We start from the raw sequence: 17,302 nt of genomic DNA on the forward strand, positions 1-17,302 counted from the left end.
TTACAATGAGTCCACAATCTGAAGATCCGTAGGCAAACAATGCATATACTACCCTTCTGTCCTCCACTCTTTCGCGCTCTTCTCTCTGCACCTGTCCACAACAGTGCGCCTCTCACAGCGACAGTTGCTTCGCGGCGCTAACACAGAATTTTTTAACGAATAACATTTGGCATGCTGGTGTGCTAGTAGAATGAGTGGGATCTCTGAATATAGGCTGTGTTCAAAACGTCACGGGTGTCGCCGCCTCCGCCAAGTCGTCAAATAAAGAAAAAAAAAAGAGAGAGAGAAACAAAAAGTCTTTTGAAGACGTCATCAGCATCGGCCATTCTGTTTGAAACGTTACCGCCATTGCTAGTAACCTCTTCAACCGTCCTCGCCGTTTCTGTGGTAATGAAGTCCAGTGAAGAGTACTGAGGTATGCGCCCATGTTTCCTGCGGTGGGCCCCCTGGACTACTCATATCCAGAGCAAAACGAACTGCACACTCCTCGATCTCCTGTGCCACCAACATATTTCCCCTCCCTCTTTATCCCTCTTCCCTCTCTTATAGGTGCTCCGAGCTGTAGCTCCAGAGAGGGTCCGTGGAGCAGGCTGACCCCACCTTAGCCCAACATTACCCCACCCCACCCCATCTACCACAGGCCACCTGCCCTCCGCTAGTTCGTAAGGAAACCTTATCAGAAGAAAACACAAAGAAAAAGAGAAACAGTCTCTGTTCGATATATAGTTGTATGCATTATCTGGCATGCCATATTGCCATGCCAAAATCGTATTAAACTTGTCTACTTATTGGGGTGTGGTAAATGAACACAAGTGCAGAAAGCCTGAAAACACCATTGTCGAAGACCTCAGGCAGGTCTGCATGAATGGCGACTTTATTTTACTTTATTCACGTAGAGACAGAGATCTTTGCTGTACACAAGACCATGCTCGCAGCAAGGCCGTCCGTGCTCAAAGAGATCTTCAAACACCATCCAGAATCATACACGATTGTCGGATATAGCATTGAAGCAGTAAAGAAGATTGTCCAATTCATGTATTCGGATTCGTTTGAAAAACCCGATATTTCAGTCACATTAGAAATGCTTCACCTCGCTAAAACATTCGATTGCAAATTACTCCAGGAAAACACCTCGGAGTATTTAGGGACAAGGATCAATCATGAAAATGTAGTGGCATTCATGTAGGCGGCCTGCGTAACCCAGTCTGATGACCTTCGCAGGCACATAAGGGAATTTGTTACAGAACATCCCGAAGTAACCGTTTCTGAAGCCTGGCGGGGGATGTTACAACATTGTGCAGGGGTGGGGGCACCCGCTCAGTTCGTTTAGTTAAATACAGCTGTATGTATTAAAAATTTTGTAAAATATTGAAAATTCAAGAAAGTTTGGTATTTTGCAATTTTAGCTGTGGTTGCTGCCAGTGTCTTAGCAGTGATCTGGCACTTACTGGCAGTCAATTTCGTTAAAGTGGGCCCACGTTTGCTTCTTGAGTCAATTAATAGACGATGTTTGTGTCCTCACAAAGTTACGATATAGTGCAGACATGTGTGACAAATCTTAGGGTGGATTCACGGGATGAAACTTTTTGCTGCAGCTGTGTTCCTGTTACGGTTGCACGCAACCGAAGTTGCACCAAATAGGTCCCTTTTATAAGGCGAGCATCTCGAAATGCCGTAGTGGTCACTGAGCTCGCGAGATGGCACGAGAGAACATCATTGTCAACATTTTCGTCCAGTTGTACTGCGACTTCAATCGGTGGCTTCCGTACTTCAATAATTTTGCATAATTTTCACTGGTCAGTGATAATTTCATTGTCTCGCATACTGCCGCTGCACTAACTGACACATGGCAGTCTTCCTGATTGGTCGTGCTTGCAAGGCCGAGCCGTGTTATCGACAGGTTGCCGCTAGAGTTGCAGGAGAAATTACTTGTGAAGCGATCGACTCTGCGTCTCTGGCTGCGCAACAAGAGCTCCACATGGTGCAACTTAGTTGCGCGCAACTAAAGTTTCATCGCATCACTCGACCCATACATTTTTCCGCTTTGATGGGACTCCATTGTACTTTCCATGAAAGTACAAAGTCCTACACAGTCCATTTGCACTGCCCCTTGCACCTTTTTGACAAACTGAAGACAGCTGAAAAGTCAGAACGTAGTGTTGGTGGCGGTGTAGTGGTCCCACCACCAGCTTCGGCTCGTTCGGCCTCCGTAATTTTCGTTACTATCAAAAGCTCTGCCTTCCCCGGTTTTGGAACATGATGGGGTAATCACGATGCAACAGCCGCATGACGCTACTCGGCTGTTCAGAGCTCGGAAAAGTAGTGATGGGCAAAACGACTCTCTTTAGTGAATCGTTTGAGTTGATTCAGTTCGTTTTAGTGATTCGTTTGAGAGACTCGTTCAGTGGTTCAGTGAAGTCATGACACCAAGTAACGCAACGACGTATAGAAGTCCAAGGAGGCCAAGTAAAGTAAAGTAAAAAGGAGGCCAAGAGAAGGACGGTGCTGTTCTGGCAACCGCACGTTGCTGTGATTATCTGTGCTTATTATTACATACTCCAAAACAACAACAGATCGATTAATAATGATGAGCAATACAATACAATACATATCCACAATCAGCACCACACTCATAAGAAATGAACAAACACAAAAAGCCTGGCGTGCACGGAACAGTTTAGTTCTCACGTCTCTATGTGGACGTGACGTCCTGTCCGCTATTCCTTCGCTTTGTCTTCTGCATTGTGATTCCCTCCTCGTGCATTCCTCAGCTTGTTTGTCTGTGTGCAAGTTTCCCACTGGTCTTTGAAACCCTTGACTACCATGCAATTTTATGCAGTCCTTGAAAACCCTTTGTATCTTGCACCTTTTTCTTGTTCTTGTGGAGCTGCTGGTGGAAATTCTTCCTACCCGGAGCCAGAACTCTAGTTTCAAAACCACAGGAGCTCGCACTCTTTATTTCAATATGAATCAGCAGTAGCAAAGTGATGATGCCCTCAGTGATGAGAACTGCTTGCAGTACCAAGCACTAAAGTACTACATTAAGTGCATTGTTCAGTACTCTTACTCCTAGGGTACACTTCAATCTGTGTACCTTACACTGTACTTTAAGTACTTTTCTTCGGTACTTTCCTTTCAGGTACTCACGTACCCAATTGGCAACGCAAAGTTTGGTCGCAAAATGATTTCTTTCGGTTCATGTTAATGAGTCAGCTGCAAACTTTCCATATTTTACCGCCTGACTCTGCAAAAATGCTAGCTAAAAGCTTTCTCTAGATAACAGAGAGAGAGAGATATATTATGGGTTTAATGGCACAACGGCAACAAAGTCCATAGAACGCCAAAACTACGGTGAGTATGTGAGAGATGATGTGTGAGAGAGAGTGTGTGGTAGTTAAAAGCTATCTACAGGTATGAGCGATGAAATGGACCAGAATAAGAGAGAGGAGGATAACGATAACAAGTGAGTATGGCAGTTAAAGCTATCTAATAGCGTGAGCGATCAGGTGATCCAGGATGAGATATTTACATGAGGAGTTCGGTGATATTGGATAAAAGCGGAGCAATACTTAACATTTACATCTGACTAACTAACCCACACATGGTCAAAAATTGGATGACATTATTAAACGTCACAAGAGGAGTGTCACCCAGTAGAAGGGCTGGGTGGAGTGGGACATGGTATCTGTAGAATGCGGCGAAATGCTGTTGACGTTGGTGTTCGAAGTGAGGGCAGGATGCCAGTACGTGCAAGACAGTCAAGCTGTCACCGCAGTGCGCACAAGCTGGCGGATCCTGACCCGTGAGTAGGTGGTGATGCGTGAGCCATGTGTGCCCAATCCTGAGTCTCGCGTAAAGAACTTCGGAGGATCTGTTGATGTGTTTAGTCCGATGCGGGGGCGAAACATGTGGCTGTGTGAGGTGTAGCTTGTTATTTTTTTCCATGTCCCACTCCTGCTGCCACTGTATGTAGACAGCTCCCTTTAACACTGGTAGGATGTCTTGGTAGGGTAGTCCTAGAGCTGACTCCTCTTGTGCCAACGCTCGCCGACCCTCACGGTCGGCTCGTTCATTCCCCGGGATCCAAGGGTGGCGGGAGACCCAGCAAGGACAGATTGAAAAGCCTCGGGAACAAAGGTCAGTCGCAAGCGCTCATACTCGCTTGACGAGGTGATTCTTGCTTTCATAGCATGAAAGCAGCGCACGCACAGAGCTTAGGGAATCGGAATAAATTACTGAATTTTGAAGGTCGTTTTGTTGAATGTGCCGCAGAGCCAGGAGAATCGCGTAAAGCTCTGCGGTGAAAACTGTGGCGTTCGTGTTCAGGCGTGCCGTCATAATAGAATCACCTTCAAGGGCAACAGCCGCCACACCATTGCTTATTTTGGTCCCATCAGTGTAGATTGCATGGTGGTTCCCGAAGTTATGGTGAATCTCCAGGAATTCCTGGAGAATGACAGTGTGTGCAGTGGATTGTTTGTCAAACTGTGTCATTTTTAAATTGGATTGTATTAGATGTCTCTGCCAAGGGGCAGCACCGAGGACTGCCTGCTGCAGGGGAACGCCAAAGGGACTGAATCCCAGACGGGAACTCGCCACCTGCACGCGAAGCGGAAACGTGGGTAGAACAGAGGACTTTGCAAGGAGGAGTCGCTCCAGAGCGGGGTTCACACTACAGTGTACAACAGGGTAATTGCCCTGGCATCTGTACTTTGGCGCAGCCTTCACATGTTCAAATTGTCTCCGTCTCTCGAGCGACCATTCATTGCCCTCAACATATAAACTCTTCACAGGGGACGTCCGGAAGGCACCGGTGGCGAGTCGGATGCCGTCGTGGTGGATGGGGTGCAAAACCTTCAATGCTGAAGGCCGCGCCGAGCCATACACGACACTCCCGTACTCAATTACTGATCGTACAACCGAGAAGTAGACCCGCAACAGTATGACTTTGTCGGCCCCTCACGCTCGATGGGATAAAACTTTGAGTATGTTGGAGGATTTGAGGCACTTCTGCTTTATGTAGTTTATGTGTGGCACAAAAGACAGCTTCTTGTCAAACACCACCCCCAGAAATTTTTGCTCATCGGAAACTGGTAGTGTGTTGCCACCGAGAAGCAGCGAGGGATCAGCAAATGTGCCTCGCCTCCTCGTAAAGACTGTCTTTTGCGCGGAAAACGTGAAGCCGTTTTCATCAGCCCACTTAGAAAGCTGTCGAAAGACTTGATGCTGAGTAGGAAACCTGGACATCGTCTACGTAAAGGGAGTACTGGACGCCAGGTGGGATGGCTCTCGCTATCGTGTTCATTTTCACAACGAATAGCGTAACGCTCAGCACAGACCCCTGTGGAACCCCGTTCTCTTGCACAAAGACGTCAGACAAAGTTGAGCCCAGACGGACACGAAACTTTCTATCTCTGAGGAAATTCTCGATGCACCTGTACATGCACCCTGTGATACCACATGCGTGTAGATCTTGCAGAATCCCGAAACGCCATGTGGTATCGTACGCCTTTTCGAGATAAAAAAACACGGATACGCAGAACTGCCCACGAACAAAGCCTCTCTGATTTGTGATTCTAGGTGGAGTAGGTTGTCCTGGGTGCTTCGGCCGGAACGAAAACCACTTTGGTGTTTGTCAAATATGCCTGCCTCTTCCAAAACATATACGAGCCTTGCATTTACCATGCGCTCAAAAGTCTTCTCAAGGCAGCTAGTTAATGCGATGGGGCGATAACTAATAGCAGCAGACGGGTCTTTCCCTGGCTTGAGAACCGGAACCACTTCGGCTAGCTTCCAGGACAACGGAAGAGTTCCTTCTCTCCACACACGGTTAAAAAAGTGGAGTAAGATTTGTTGCGACTGGGGTGTTAAATGCCGCAACATGTCATAGTGTATTCTGTCAGGGCCAGGTGCAGTGTTCTTTCTTGCATGTAAGGCTCTCTGAAGTTCATGTGCGTTGAAGTGTACATTGTAAGGCGCTGTATCTTGTTTAAGCTGTTTAATGATGCGTTTTTCAGCAGCAGTTTTGTGTAACAGGAAACGCTGGCTGTAGTGGGAGGAGCTAGACACGTGTTCAAAGTGTCCGCCAAGCACGTTAGCCTGTTCCTTCAAGGACGTACAGGGAACGCCATTCTGTGAAAGACAAGGCGCAGTAAACCCTATGTATTTCCCGGAGATCTTATTGATACGGTCCCACACAACTTTGGCTGGAGTTCGCGAGTTCAATGTACTCACGAACTCCTTCCACGAGTTGTGCTTGGCCTCCTCCCTTGTGCGTTTGGCTGCAGCACGCTTCCTTTTGTATTCGATCAAGTTGTCAACTGTCGGGTATCGACGCAAACGAGCCCACGCCTTTTGTTGTTGCTTGCGCGTCCGTTTACAGTCATCGTTCCACCAAGGCTTTGAACGCTTGGGCAGAGAGGACGACGTCTTGGATATGGATTGAGTAGCAGCATGTATTATCGTGTTTGTTATGAATTCGTTGGCCTCCTCGATACTCATGTTGTCAGTGTTGTGTAGGGTCAAGTCAGCTAGCACGCTGAACACCGCCCAGTTCGCGTCCTGCAGCCTCCAGTGGGGTTTTCGCGTACACAGCACAGCATCATCACACTGATACTCGACCCAGGTTGGAAAATGGTCACTGCCATAGGGGTTTTGGATCACGTGCCACTGTAGATCTTGTGCAATGCTCGCACTACAGATGGAAAGATCCAATGCAGAGAACGTCCGTGTTGATGTGCTGCAGTATGTTGGTTGTGTTGTGTTCAGGAGTGTGATGGAGTGGCGGAGGAGTAAATCCCCAAGAAGTCTTCCCCTCGAGTCCAAGTCTGAACATCCCCACAAACGGCTGTGTGCATTAAAATCCCCCATAATGAAGAATGAGGCTGTCAGGTGGTCTAAGAGATCTTCGATATCCTGTCGCTGCACATCTGCTGCAGGAGGAAGATATATTGAGCAGAGCGTAAGTGGTGTAGAGAGATTCAGTCGAACAGCCACAGCTTCCAAAGTTGTTGTCAACGGCACCTCAACTGCAGCAACAGACCGGGATGCTACAATCGCCACTCCACCTGAGGATCGCGAAACCACCGGGCGATCCCTCCTAAACATTTGGTATTGTTGGAACGGATTTGTGCGTCCAGAGTTCAAATACGTCTCTTGGAGGCAGACGCCAATTGGCCTGTGCGCCTCCAGGAGGTCATGCACATCATCAACATTTGGAAGCACTCCCCTGCAGTTCCACGGCATGAAAATCTTTTGCGTATTCAGCATGTTTTGTGTACTTAGGGTGCTTGCACCCTGGCTGGAGGTGCGTTCGGTGGCACCTTCTGCGAGTGTCCTCCGCCTCGACCCGGCTGTTTCCCCTTCTGTTGGTCTGGGGAATGCTGAGGGGTTGGCGATAACTTCTGCGGCGTGCAGCCGTCATCGACATCCATCGACTGGGGTACGGTTTGGACCGAGCCCTCACCGCCCCCATTCCCTTCGGAAAAGGTATTGCCAGCCTGATTGGGGCTGGCCACCTCCGTGTGGCCAGCCCTTGGGCAGGCCACGTTTCCCTTGGGCGACACATGAGCTGTGTCCTCAACGTTTCTGTCGGGAGTCTTGTGTGGGGACTCAGTCTGAGTCTCCGCAGATTTCCGAGGTGGCGCCACTCCCCTGCGCATTACCTCGGAGTACGAGCCCTTTCTAGAAAATGCTACCTGTGCCATCGCTGCAGTATAAGAAATATTCTGCTCAACTTTAACTTTCAGGATTTCCTTTTCAGGAGGTAGAGTAGCTGGCGACGTTTCGTGCACAGCACAGGCAGTTCGGGCTGTTCCTCTTCGGTGCGGCTCTCCTTTGAGATGGGCGGAATGGCTGGCGACGTTTCGAACATAGACTGTTTTCCTTCTGTGCGGCAGTTCTGTAGGACGAGCGGAGGAGCTGGCAACGTTTCTAGCACAGGCTGTTTTTCTTGTCTGCGGCTTTGCTAAGGGAAGGGTGGAGTGGCTGGCGAAGATGTGGGTGCGAGACCTACAGCTGGCTAACCTTTTCAGTGACTTCTTTCTTTCATCAATGATTTCATAGGCACTTGAGGCTTTCTATGTGTCTGTCCTTTCTATGTGTTCCAACCTCAGAACATCACCTGCCATAATGTTCACGTTTCGAACATAGACTGTTTTTCTTCTGAACGGCACTTCTCATCTGGACGAGCGGAAGGGCTTGCGACGTTTCGACCACAGGCTGTTTTTCTTCTGAGAGCTTTTCCTAGGGTCGAGGGAGGGGTGGGTACCGGTGACATTTGAACAGAGACTGTTTTTCTTCTGAGCGGCATTTATTCGGGACGAGCGGGCGGGCCGGTGACGTTTCGAGAGGAGGAGGTTTTTCTTCTGTGCAGCTTTGCTTACGAATGAGGGAAGGGTGGTGGTATTTCGAACAGAGACTGCTTTTCTTCTGAGCGCAACTTCTTCTGCTTGTGCACCAGTTTGCCCAGTGTATGGGGTATTGTGGACTCTTCCTGGGGGCACTGAACAACAACAACTTTATTGTGAGATGATGAATGGGGAGTTTCATCGCCAGGGGCGATACCCTACCCTATTCCTCCTGGTGGTGATGTGGGAAGCGAAATAATGGCCCCTTCACAGTATGGATCCAAGCAATATACCCACGCTGACTACGGGTAATGTTTTGCAATTAAGTCCACTAGACGAAGGAAGGGATCCTGGCATCGTCGTGGGCCATTCAACGACTGCCACCACAGCCAGTCGAGATGGTCCCTGAAGGAGTGTCCTCGACGTCCCTTTCCTCCTCCTCATTACTTGGTGTTTCACGCTGGCCCACAAGCTTTCGATTCTTTGCGTGTTTGTGCCAGTGACGGGGCACACGAAATTTACACTGTGGTTCACCGTCACGTGGCGAAGGTGCATGTGCGCGCCATTACTTTCCCGAAGGTACTGCACGCATCGGTACACCATCCACTCGTCAGAAGCGACAGTCGAATGGGGCGCGACGTTCCTTCGGATAAGTGAACCGAGTGTTTGTGCGTCCCTGCGGTTGACGATTCTCATCCGAAGTTCGCGCGATGTTGAGGACACCATGCCAACGACCCAGGGGCCCCGGTCATCCTTGTCCCCGTAGTTGCGGGATCGCGGAAGGTTGTCTCCTCGGAGGGTACCCCCTCTGTTAGATTTACGCTTCCCGCGAAGCAGTGTCTCATCCACCTGAATTTCATCACCAGCGCCGCCCATTCGTGGTTGCGTTGCCAGCTCCGCGCTCGCCAGTTGCCGCACAGAGTGCATCCAATCCACGGCGGCATCCCAGTGAATTACAATTGTGGGACGCGCATAGTCCATGATTTCAGTTGTTGTCATACCTTTGGCCATTCCGAATAGCAGCCAAAGGATGGCAGCCCTAGACAGCTTAACGTTGGGTCTGTCGGCATCATCAACGCAGCTAAAAAATGACCTCTTTGTTGTGCTGCCATGCTGTGCTGACAGAGCCGCAGAAGTGTTCAGTTGTGAGAGCTGTGGCTAAGATATTAAGTACATTTAACGTGGAGTAACAGATAATAGCTGGGCTTCACTTGACATGTTTGTTACAGACTGCGTCGATTCCATGACAGTTTAGCCTTTAATAGAACAAACTGTTACTACGTGCCTGCTTTCGACATGTCCCACAACGGAACTGGGGCCGACCGTCTCGCCATGGCCGTCACCACAGTACCTCGGCAGTCGGGGCTTCGGGGGTTAAACCCGAGATAGCAGCATATGCCCCAGACCGCTGGGCTCGCTGGACGACGTCCGTCCCTAAGTGCAGCGGCGGCTGTCTGGTCGGGAGGCTTCGGCGCCAGACCATATTCCCGGCAAAATGCGTCCAGCTTCTCAGGGCTGGGGCATGCACACACATCAAAGATGCTCGGATCTACTCGGGGAGCCATATCTAAAGTAGGGCAGTCACATCATGATAGGAGTCAAATAATAATCTAGGTGAATCCAACTCTTAAGTCCAGTTTCATGCCACCGATTTTCTTTCGTATATCAGCCCAATGAAACAGATTGGCTGTGAAGAAGGAATGTCAAACATACAAACGAGAAAAATCGCGTTGTGAAGCTGGCTTAATGGAAACGCACAGGAAAACGTACGAGGAATGGCACAATCATTGATGAGAACGTATCAATGACTTCATTGGCTTGACACACCGACAATGTTTTCTCAAGAAATTCGAGTGTGGAGCATGCTTTCCACCGAAATATTTTAACATTCAAGCAGTTGACTCGAGGAAAAAATGACTGTGGCATCTTACCAAAAAGGCGCGCGAATCCGCGAAATCTCTTTGCAGAAAGAATGGGTGAGTGGGAGGCTGCGCGCGCGCGTCAGGCGAGGGCGGACATTTCTTTGAGGAGGAGATGTGGGAACGCGTCGCGCAATTTCTTTTGCTCTCATTACGTTATTCAGATACTAGTGTTGCGCATTTCTCGTTAGACTCTACGCAGTGGCGTAGCCACGGGGAGGAGGGGGGCTAGGGGGGGGGGCTCGAGCCACCCTGCCTGCCACGCAAATCGTACAAATCCGCCGAGAAAATAATATATGGGGGAGGGGGGGAGGAACCAGTGTGCCGATTGCGAAAGTTCTTACAGTTCATGGCGTCTATCTAAGCGGCACTCTTAAATGGTTTTCAAAGTATGAACTTTTCAAAATCCTTCCAATCTCCTGACCCCACTTCATTGGACATCACAGTGTGATCTTATTGTGAACGTCCAAATCAGTTAATTTCGTTCTGTTTTCTTTTCAACTGCATTTTTGCGGTGTTCACAGGTATTGTGTGTTGTCGCATCCAGGATCAGGGGGGAGGGTCGAGTTTTCGTATCGAGCCCCCCCCCCCACACACACCTTGGATGTCTGGCTACGCCACTGGAGAGCCTTCTGACGATTTACAGTCACTTTATGCTGGAGGAAACAAGTCGAAATATTTAACATTAATTCCGCTTTTTTATTCTATTGAAAGAGCTGAACTTATGTAGATGACTGTTCCACGCTCCTCATGATGTCACTGTTCTGCGCATAGCATGACAAGAAGATCCAAGCATTTATGATGTCAGAAAATGTATCCCGGCTTAGCAGAGCCGTGTTGTCGAAAACGCGTCTTTTGTTGTGTGTTGTCGTCGGCACTCGGCAGAGCCGTATTGAGGCAAGTTTGCGCCCAGGACAGGGTAAATCACAAGTGCTCTCTCCCACTGCCGTCAGCAGCCATGTAAACAAAGCAATGAAAAGCTAATTTGCACTGCCGAGATCGTAGATTCAACTTTTCTTCGTTCCTGCTTTATCCTGTCCAACCAACCTGCCCGGGCCTGCCGTTAGAGAGCACCCGGGGCGGCTGCCCTGTCACTACAGTCCTGCTCGTCGGTAAATGTCTTGCTGTAGGCTTAGCCAAACTGGACATTGGACTGAAGGATATTCTTGAGCACGTTGCAACACTTCATCCAATTTGGTAGTTTGGGTGATTAATGGGAAACATTATAGACCCAACATTATAGCCAAGTGGATGGCTTCCAAACATAATCTGATCAAAAACTACACTGCACAAAACTTTCCTTTATATACAGGGTGTCCACGCTAAGTGTGAACATATTTTTTAAAAATATATCTATCACTTTTTCCGAGATGAAATCAATAGCAATATAGCATATGCTGAAGGGCACTCGCTAGGCGGGCATTAGCAGACTCCTAGAGGATGTCGTCAATAACTTTCAATAATTAACTTTTTAATTATAAAAGCTACGAAGTTGCTCCAATGAGAACATCTGATCTCTACGGTCACCAGATACCAAAGCCGTTCTCAGAACAAAAATCCATTCGATAGATCGCCCTCAAAAAATTCGTGAAGGAACGCCATTTTTTCTTTATTTTGTTCATTGCGCATCTCTAGAGACGCGTTTTTCCTTCGCCCCCAATACGAGAGGATGAAAGAGCACACTGTCGCCTCTTGCGTCCTGGAAAAAGATTAAAAGCAAACAGAAAATGCAGCCCAAGATAAGGGCAGTTGCGATAGAGTCACCCGATAGAGTTGTGTTTGTTTTGTTTCCGCAAGTTAAAGCTAACCTTCGACGCATGAGGGGCACTGTGCTCTTTCACTCTCTCACTCTGGGGGCAAAGGAAAGCCGCTTCTTCGAAGATGCGCAATGAACAAAAGAAAGAAAAAAATGGCGTTCCTTCACGAATTTTTTGCGGACGATCTATAGAACGGATTTTTGTTCTGAAAACGGCTTTGGTATCTGGTGATCAAAGAGATCAGATGTTCTCATTGGAGCAACTTCGTAGCTTTTATAATTAAAAAGTTAATTATTGTAAGCTAATTAAGACATTGCCTTAGGAGTCTGCTAATGCCCGCCTAGGGAGTGCCCTTCAGCATATGCTATATTGTAATTGATTTCATCTCGGAAAAAGTGATAGATATATTTTTAAAAAATATGTTCACACTTGGCGTGGACACCCTGTATAGTAACATCAAAGGTAGAAGGTGGGGGATTTCCGCTGCACCAATTTTTTTGTGAAGTCTGCCCTTCCATCACCACCAAGTATTCCAGCGAATTCAAACAACCCAGGTAGAAGAGGTGCTGACGCCAGGAATCGAACCTAGGGCTTCTGGCATCTTCGCCTTTTTCCCCTGAGTTGGTTGAATATCTGTGCGTTTGAGGCTTCCATGTCGCCATTTCTCATTGCTCAAGTATTCCAGTTTTAATAAAACTTAATTATCCACAGCTTTCGCAACCGAACAGTTCTGTGGCTCTGTCGCCAGAGAATTAGAAGAGGGCAATGAGGCGTTCTTTGGTGTACACAACGTCGGAATGGCAGGCGTAAAGTAGGACCAGCGTACGACGTTTTCTCGACGGAAAGACGCCGAGTTTCGCGGTCACATCTGCAAAATCACGGACGTACTTGATACCGGTGGGTTCGTAAACCTGTATGAGACGCCATCCACAGGGCTCTGGAAATTATTGCGGGACCCAGGAAGGATGATACTAAAAAAAACGGCTACAATAAAGCTGATTCATACTAAAGAAAAAAAAACAACAACTAAGTTTTGATCACTTTCTGTAATTAAGCAATGCATATCAAGAAATAAAATGTAAAATCGGTAGCGTCGTGAAGTGTATTGTACCGGTATTTGTTTCGGTTTTGCGGAGTTGAAGAACTTTGTGTTGTTTTCCGAGAGAAGAGAAACGTGGTCGAGTATAGCTACCATCCATTCTCTCTTCAGACATTCTAACCCCCTCGGGTAAGGGGGGGGGGGGGATAGAGTCCCATTCTAGTGTTTGGTGGACGATCGTGTGCCTAGCATGGGGTAATCAGAACAAGAAACAGAACGTCCAGAGCTCTTCTTCAGGGAGACCTAGAGACGCTACGGTGTCAGTCTTTAAGCGCTCCACGACAATGCGAATACCTGGTATAGGCATCGTTCCTAAACATTACAATGAGTCCACAATCTGAAGATCCGTAGGCAAACAATGCATATACTACCCTTCTGTCCTCCACTCTTTCGCGCTCTTCTCTCTGCACCTGTCCACAACAGTACGCCTCTCACAGCGACAGTTGCTTCGCGGCGCTAACACAGAATTTTTTAACGAATAACATTTGGCATGCTGGTGTGCTAGTAGAATGAGTGGGATCTCTGAATATAGGCTGTGTTCAAAACGTCACGGGTGTCGCCGCCTCCGCCAAGTCGTCAAATAAAGAAAAAATAAAAAAGAGAGAGAAACAAAAAGTCTTTTGGAGACGTCATCAGCATCGGCCATTCTGTTTGAAACGTTACCGCCATTGCTAGTAACCTCTTCAACCGTCCTCGCCGTTTCTGTGGTAATGAAGTCCAGTGAAGAGTACTGAGGTATGCGCCCATGTTTCCTGCGGTGGGTCTCCTGGACTACTCATATCCAGAGCAAAACGAACTGCACACTCCTCGATCTCCTGTGCCACCAACATATTTCCCCTCCCTCTTTATCCCTCTTCCCTCTCTTATAGGTGCTCCGAGCTGTAGCTCCAGAGAGGGTCTGTGGAGCAGGCTGACCCCACCTTAGCCCAACATTACCCCACCCCACCCCATCTACCACAGGCCACCTGCCCTCCGCTAGTCCGTAAGGAAACCTTATCAGAAGAAAACACAAAGAAAAAGAGAAACAGTCTCTGTTCGATATATAGGTGTATCCATTATCTGGCATGCCATATTGTCTCACAGTCGTGGCGAGAGCCACGACTGCAAACAACGGCGCCGGCGAGCCTCTCTGAACCGAAAGAAGATGTCCTGCACTCTTGGAGAACAACATTCGATTAGGCCTGCGGTTGTGCCCCTATCCCGTACCCGTACAATGTCAAAGCGCCCACTCACTGTAAGTCATTCTTACAGCGCACCCAACATAATAATTAGTCGGCATGAGTGGGAGCTTTCCCAATGCACGGATACTCTTGAAGGTGAAAGGCATGAATTTCAGGGTCCGCCGATGCTTGAAACTGAACAATTGGATACAAAGTGGAGGTTTATCTTAAAAAAACAGTGCCGTTTCAGGAAAACACAATTGATAGTCTACTTAGAATTGCTCCACAGTCCGGAAAACAAAGACGTTACAGGGAAATACGCAGTGGACATTGTGGCTGGCGACCACGTTTTAGATAGTACTTCAATCTCTTGTTTTGAGAATTTCAAAATTTTGAGACCTGTAATGTTGTCTCGAGTTAGGGTCAAGTGGAGCAGCATTATATCTAAGAATATCAAAATCGTATTAAACTTGTCTACTTATTGGGGTGTGGTAAATGAACACAAGCGCAGAAAGCCTGAAAACACCCTTGTCGAAGACCTCAGGCAGGTCTGCATGAATGGCGACTTTATTTTACTTTATTTTACTTTATTCACGTAGAGACAGAGACCTTTGCTGTACACAAGACCATACTCGCAGCAAGGCCGTCCGTGCTCAAAGAGATCTTCAAACACCATCCACAATCATACACGTTTGTCGGATATAGCATTGAAGCAGTAAAGAAGCTTGTCCAATTCATGTATTCGGATTCGTTTGAAAAACCCGATATTTCAGTCACATTAGAAATGCTTCACCTCGCTAAAACATTCGATTGCAAATTACTCCAGGAAAACACCTCGGAGTATTTAGGGACAAGGATCAATCATGAAAATGTAGTGGCATTCATGTAGGCGGCCTGCGTAACCCAGTCTTATGACCTTCGCAGGCACATAAGGGAATTTGTTACAGAACATCCCGAAGTAACCGTTTCTGAAGCCTGGCGGGGGATGTTACAACACTGTGCAGGGGTGGGGGCACCCGCTCAGTTGGTTTAGTTAAATACAGCTGTATGTATAAAAAATTTTGTAAAATATTGAAAATTCAAGAAAGTTTGGTATTTTGCAATTTTAGCTGTGGTTGCTGCCAGTGTCTTAGCAGTGATCTGGCACTTACTGGCAGTCAATTTCGTTAAAGTGCGCCCACGTTTGCTTCTTGAGTCAATTAATAGACGATGTTTGTGTCCTCACAAAGTTACGATATAGTGCAGACATGTGTGACAAATCTTAGGGTGGATTCACGGGATGAAACTTTTTGCTGCAGCTGTGTTCCTGTTACGGTTGCACGCAACCAAAGTTGCACCAAATAGCTCCCTTTTATAAGGCGAGCATCTCGAAATGCCGTAGTGGTCACTGAGCTCGCGTGATGGCACGAGAGAACATCATTGTCAACATTTTCGCCCAGTTGTACTGCGACTTCAATCGGTGGCTTCCGTACTTCAATAATTTTGCATAATTTTCACTGGTCAGTGATAATTTCATTGTCTCGCATACTGCCGCTGCACTAACTGACACATGGCAGTCTTCCTGATTGGTCGTGCTTGCAAGGCCGAGCCGTGTTATCGACAGGTTGCCGCTAGAGTTGCAGGAGAAATTACTTGTGAAGCGATCGACTCTGCGTCTCTGGCTGCGCAACAAGAGCTTCACATGGTGCAACTTAGTTGCGCGCAACTAAAGTTTCATCGCATCACTCGACCCATACACTTTTCCGCTTTGATGGGACTCCATTGTACTTTCCATGAAAGTACAAAGTCCTACACAGTCCATTTGCACTGCCCCTTGCACCTTTTTGACAAACTGAAGACAGCTGAAAAGTGAGAACGTAGTGTTGGTGGCGGTGTAGTGGTCCCACCACCAGCATCGGCTCGTTCGGCCTTCGTAATTTTCGTTACTATCAAAAGCTCTGCCTTCCCCGGTTTTGGAACATGATGGGGTAATCACGATGCAACAGCCGCATGACGCTACTCGGCTGTTCAGGGCTCGGAAAAGTAGTGATGGGCAAAACGACTCTCTTTAGTGAATCGTTTGATTTGATTCAGTTCGTTTTAGTGATTCATTTGAGAGACTCGTTCAGTGGTTCAGTGAAGTCATGACACCAAGTAACGCAACGACGTATGGAAGTCACGTGATCGGTGACCTCACATTCATTTTAAAAAGGAGGCCAAGAGAAGGACGGTGCTGTTCTGGCAACCGCACGTTGCTGTGATTATCTGTGCTTATTATTACATACTCCAAAACAATAACAGATCGATTAATAATGATGAGCAATACAATACAATACATATCCACAATCGGCACCACACTCATAAGAAATGAACAAACACAAAATAAACAAAAAGCCTGGCGTGCACGGAACAGTTTAGTTCTCACGTCTCTATGTGCACGTGACGTCCTGTCCGCTATTCCGTCGCTTTGTCTTCTGCATTGTGATTCCCTCCTCGTGCATTCCTCAGCTTGTTTGTCTGTGTGCACGTTTCCCACTGGTCTTTGAAACGCTTGACTACCATGCAATTTTATGCAGTCCTTGAAAACCCTTTGTATCTTGCACCTTTTTCTTGTTCTTGTAGAGCTGCTGGTGGAAATTCTTCCTACCCGGAGCCAGAACTCTAGTTTCAAAACCACAGGAGCTCGCACTCTTTATTTCAATAGGAATCAGCAGTAGCAAAGTGATGATGCCCTCAGTGATGAGAACTGCTTGCAGTACCAAGCACTAAAGTACTACATTAAGTGCATTGTTCAGTACTCTTACTCCTAGGGTACACTTCAATCTGTGTACCTTACACTGTACTTTAAGTACTTTTCTTCGGTACTTTCCTTTCAGGTACTCACGTACCCAATTGGCAACGCAAAGTTTGGTCGCAAAATGATTTATTTCGGTTCATGTTAATGAGTCAGCTGCAAACTTTCCATATTTTACCGCCTGACTCTGCAAAAATGCTAGCTAAAAGCTTTCTCTAGATAACAGATATATATATATATATATAT

This window comes from Ornithodoros turicata, chromosome 8 (assembly GCF_037126465.1).
Source record: "Ornithodoros turicata isolate Travis chromosome 8, ASM3712646v1, whole genome shotgun sequence".
In the NCBI taxonomy this organism is placed as follows: Eukaryota; Metazoa; Arthropoda; class Arachnida; order Ixodida; family Argasidae; genus Ornithodoros; species Ornithodoros turicata.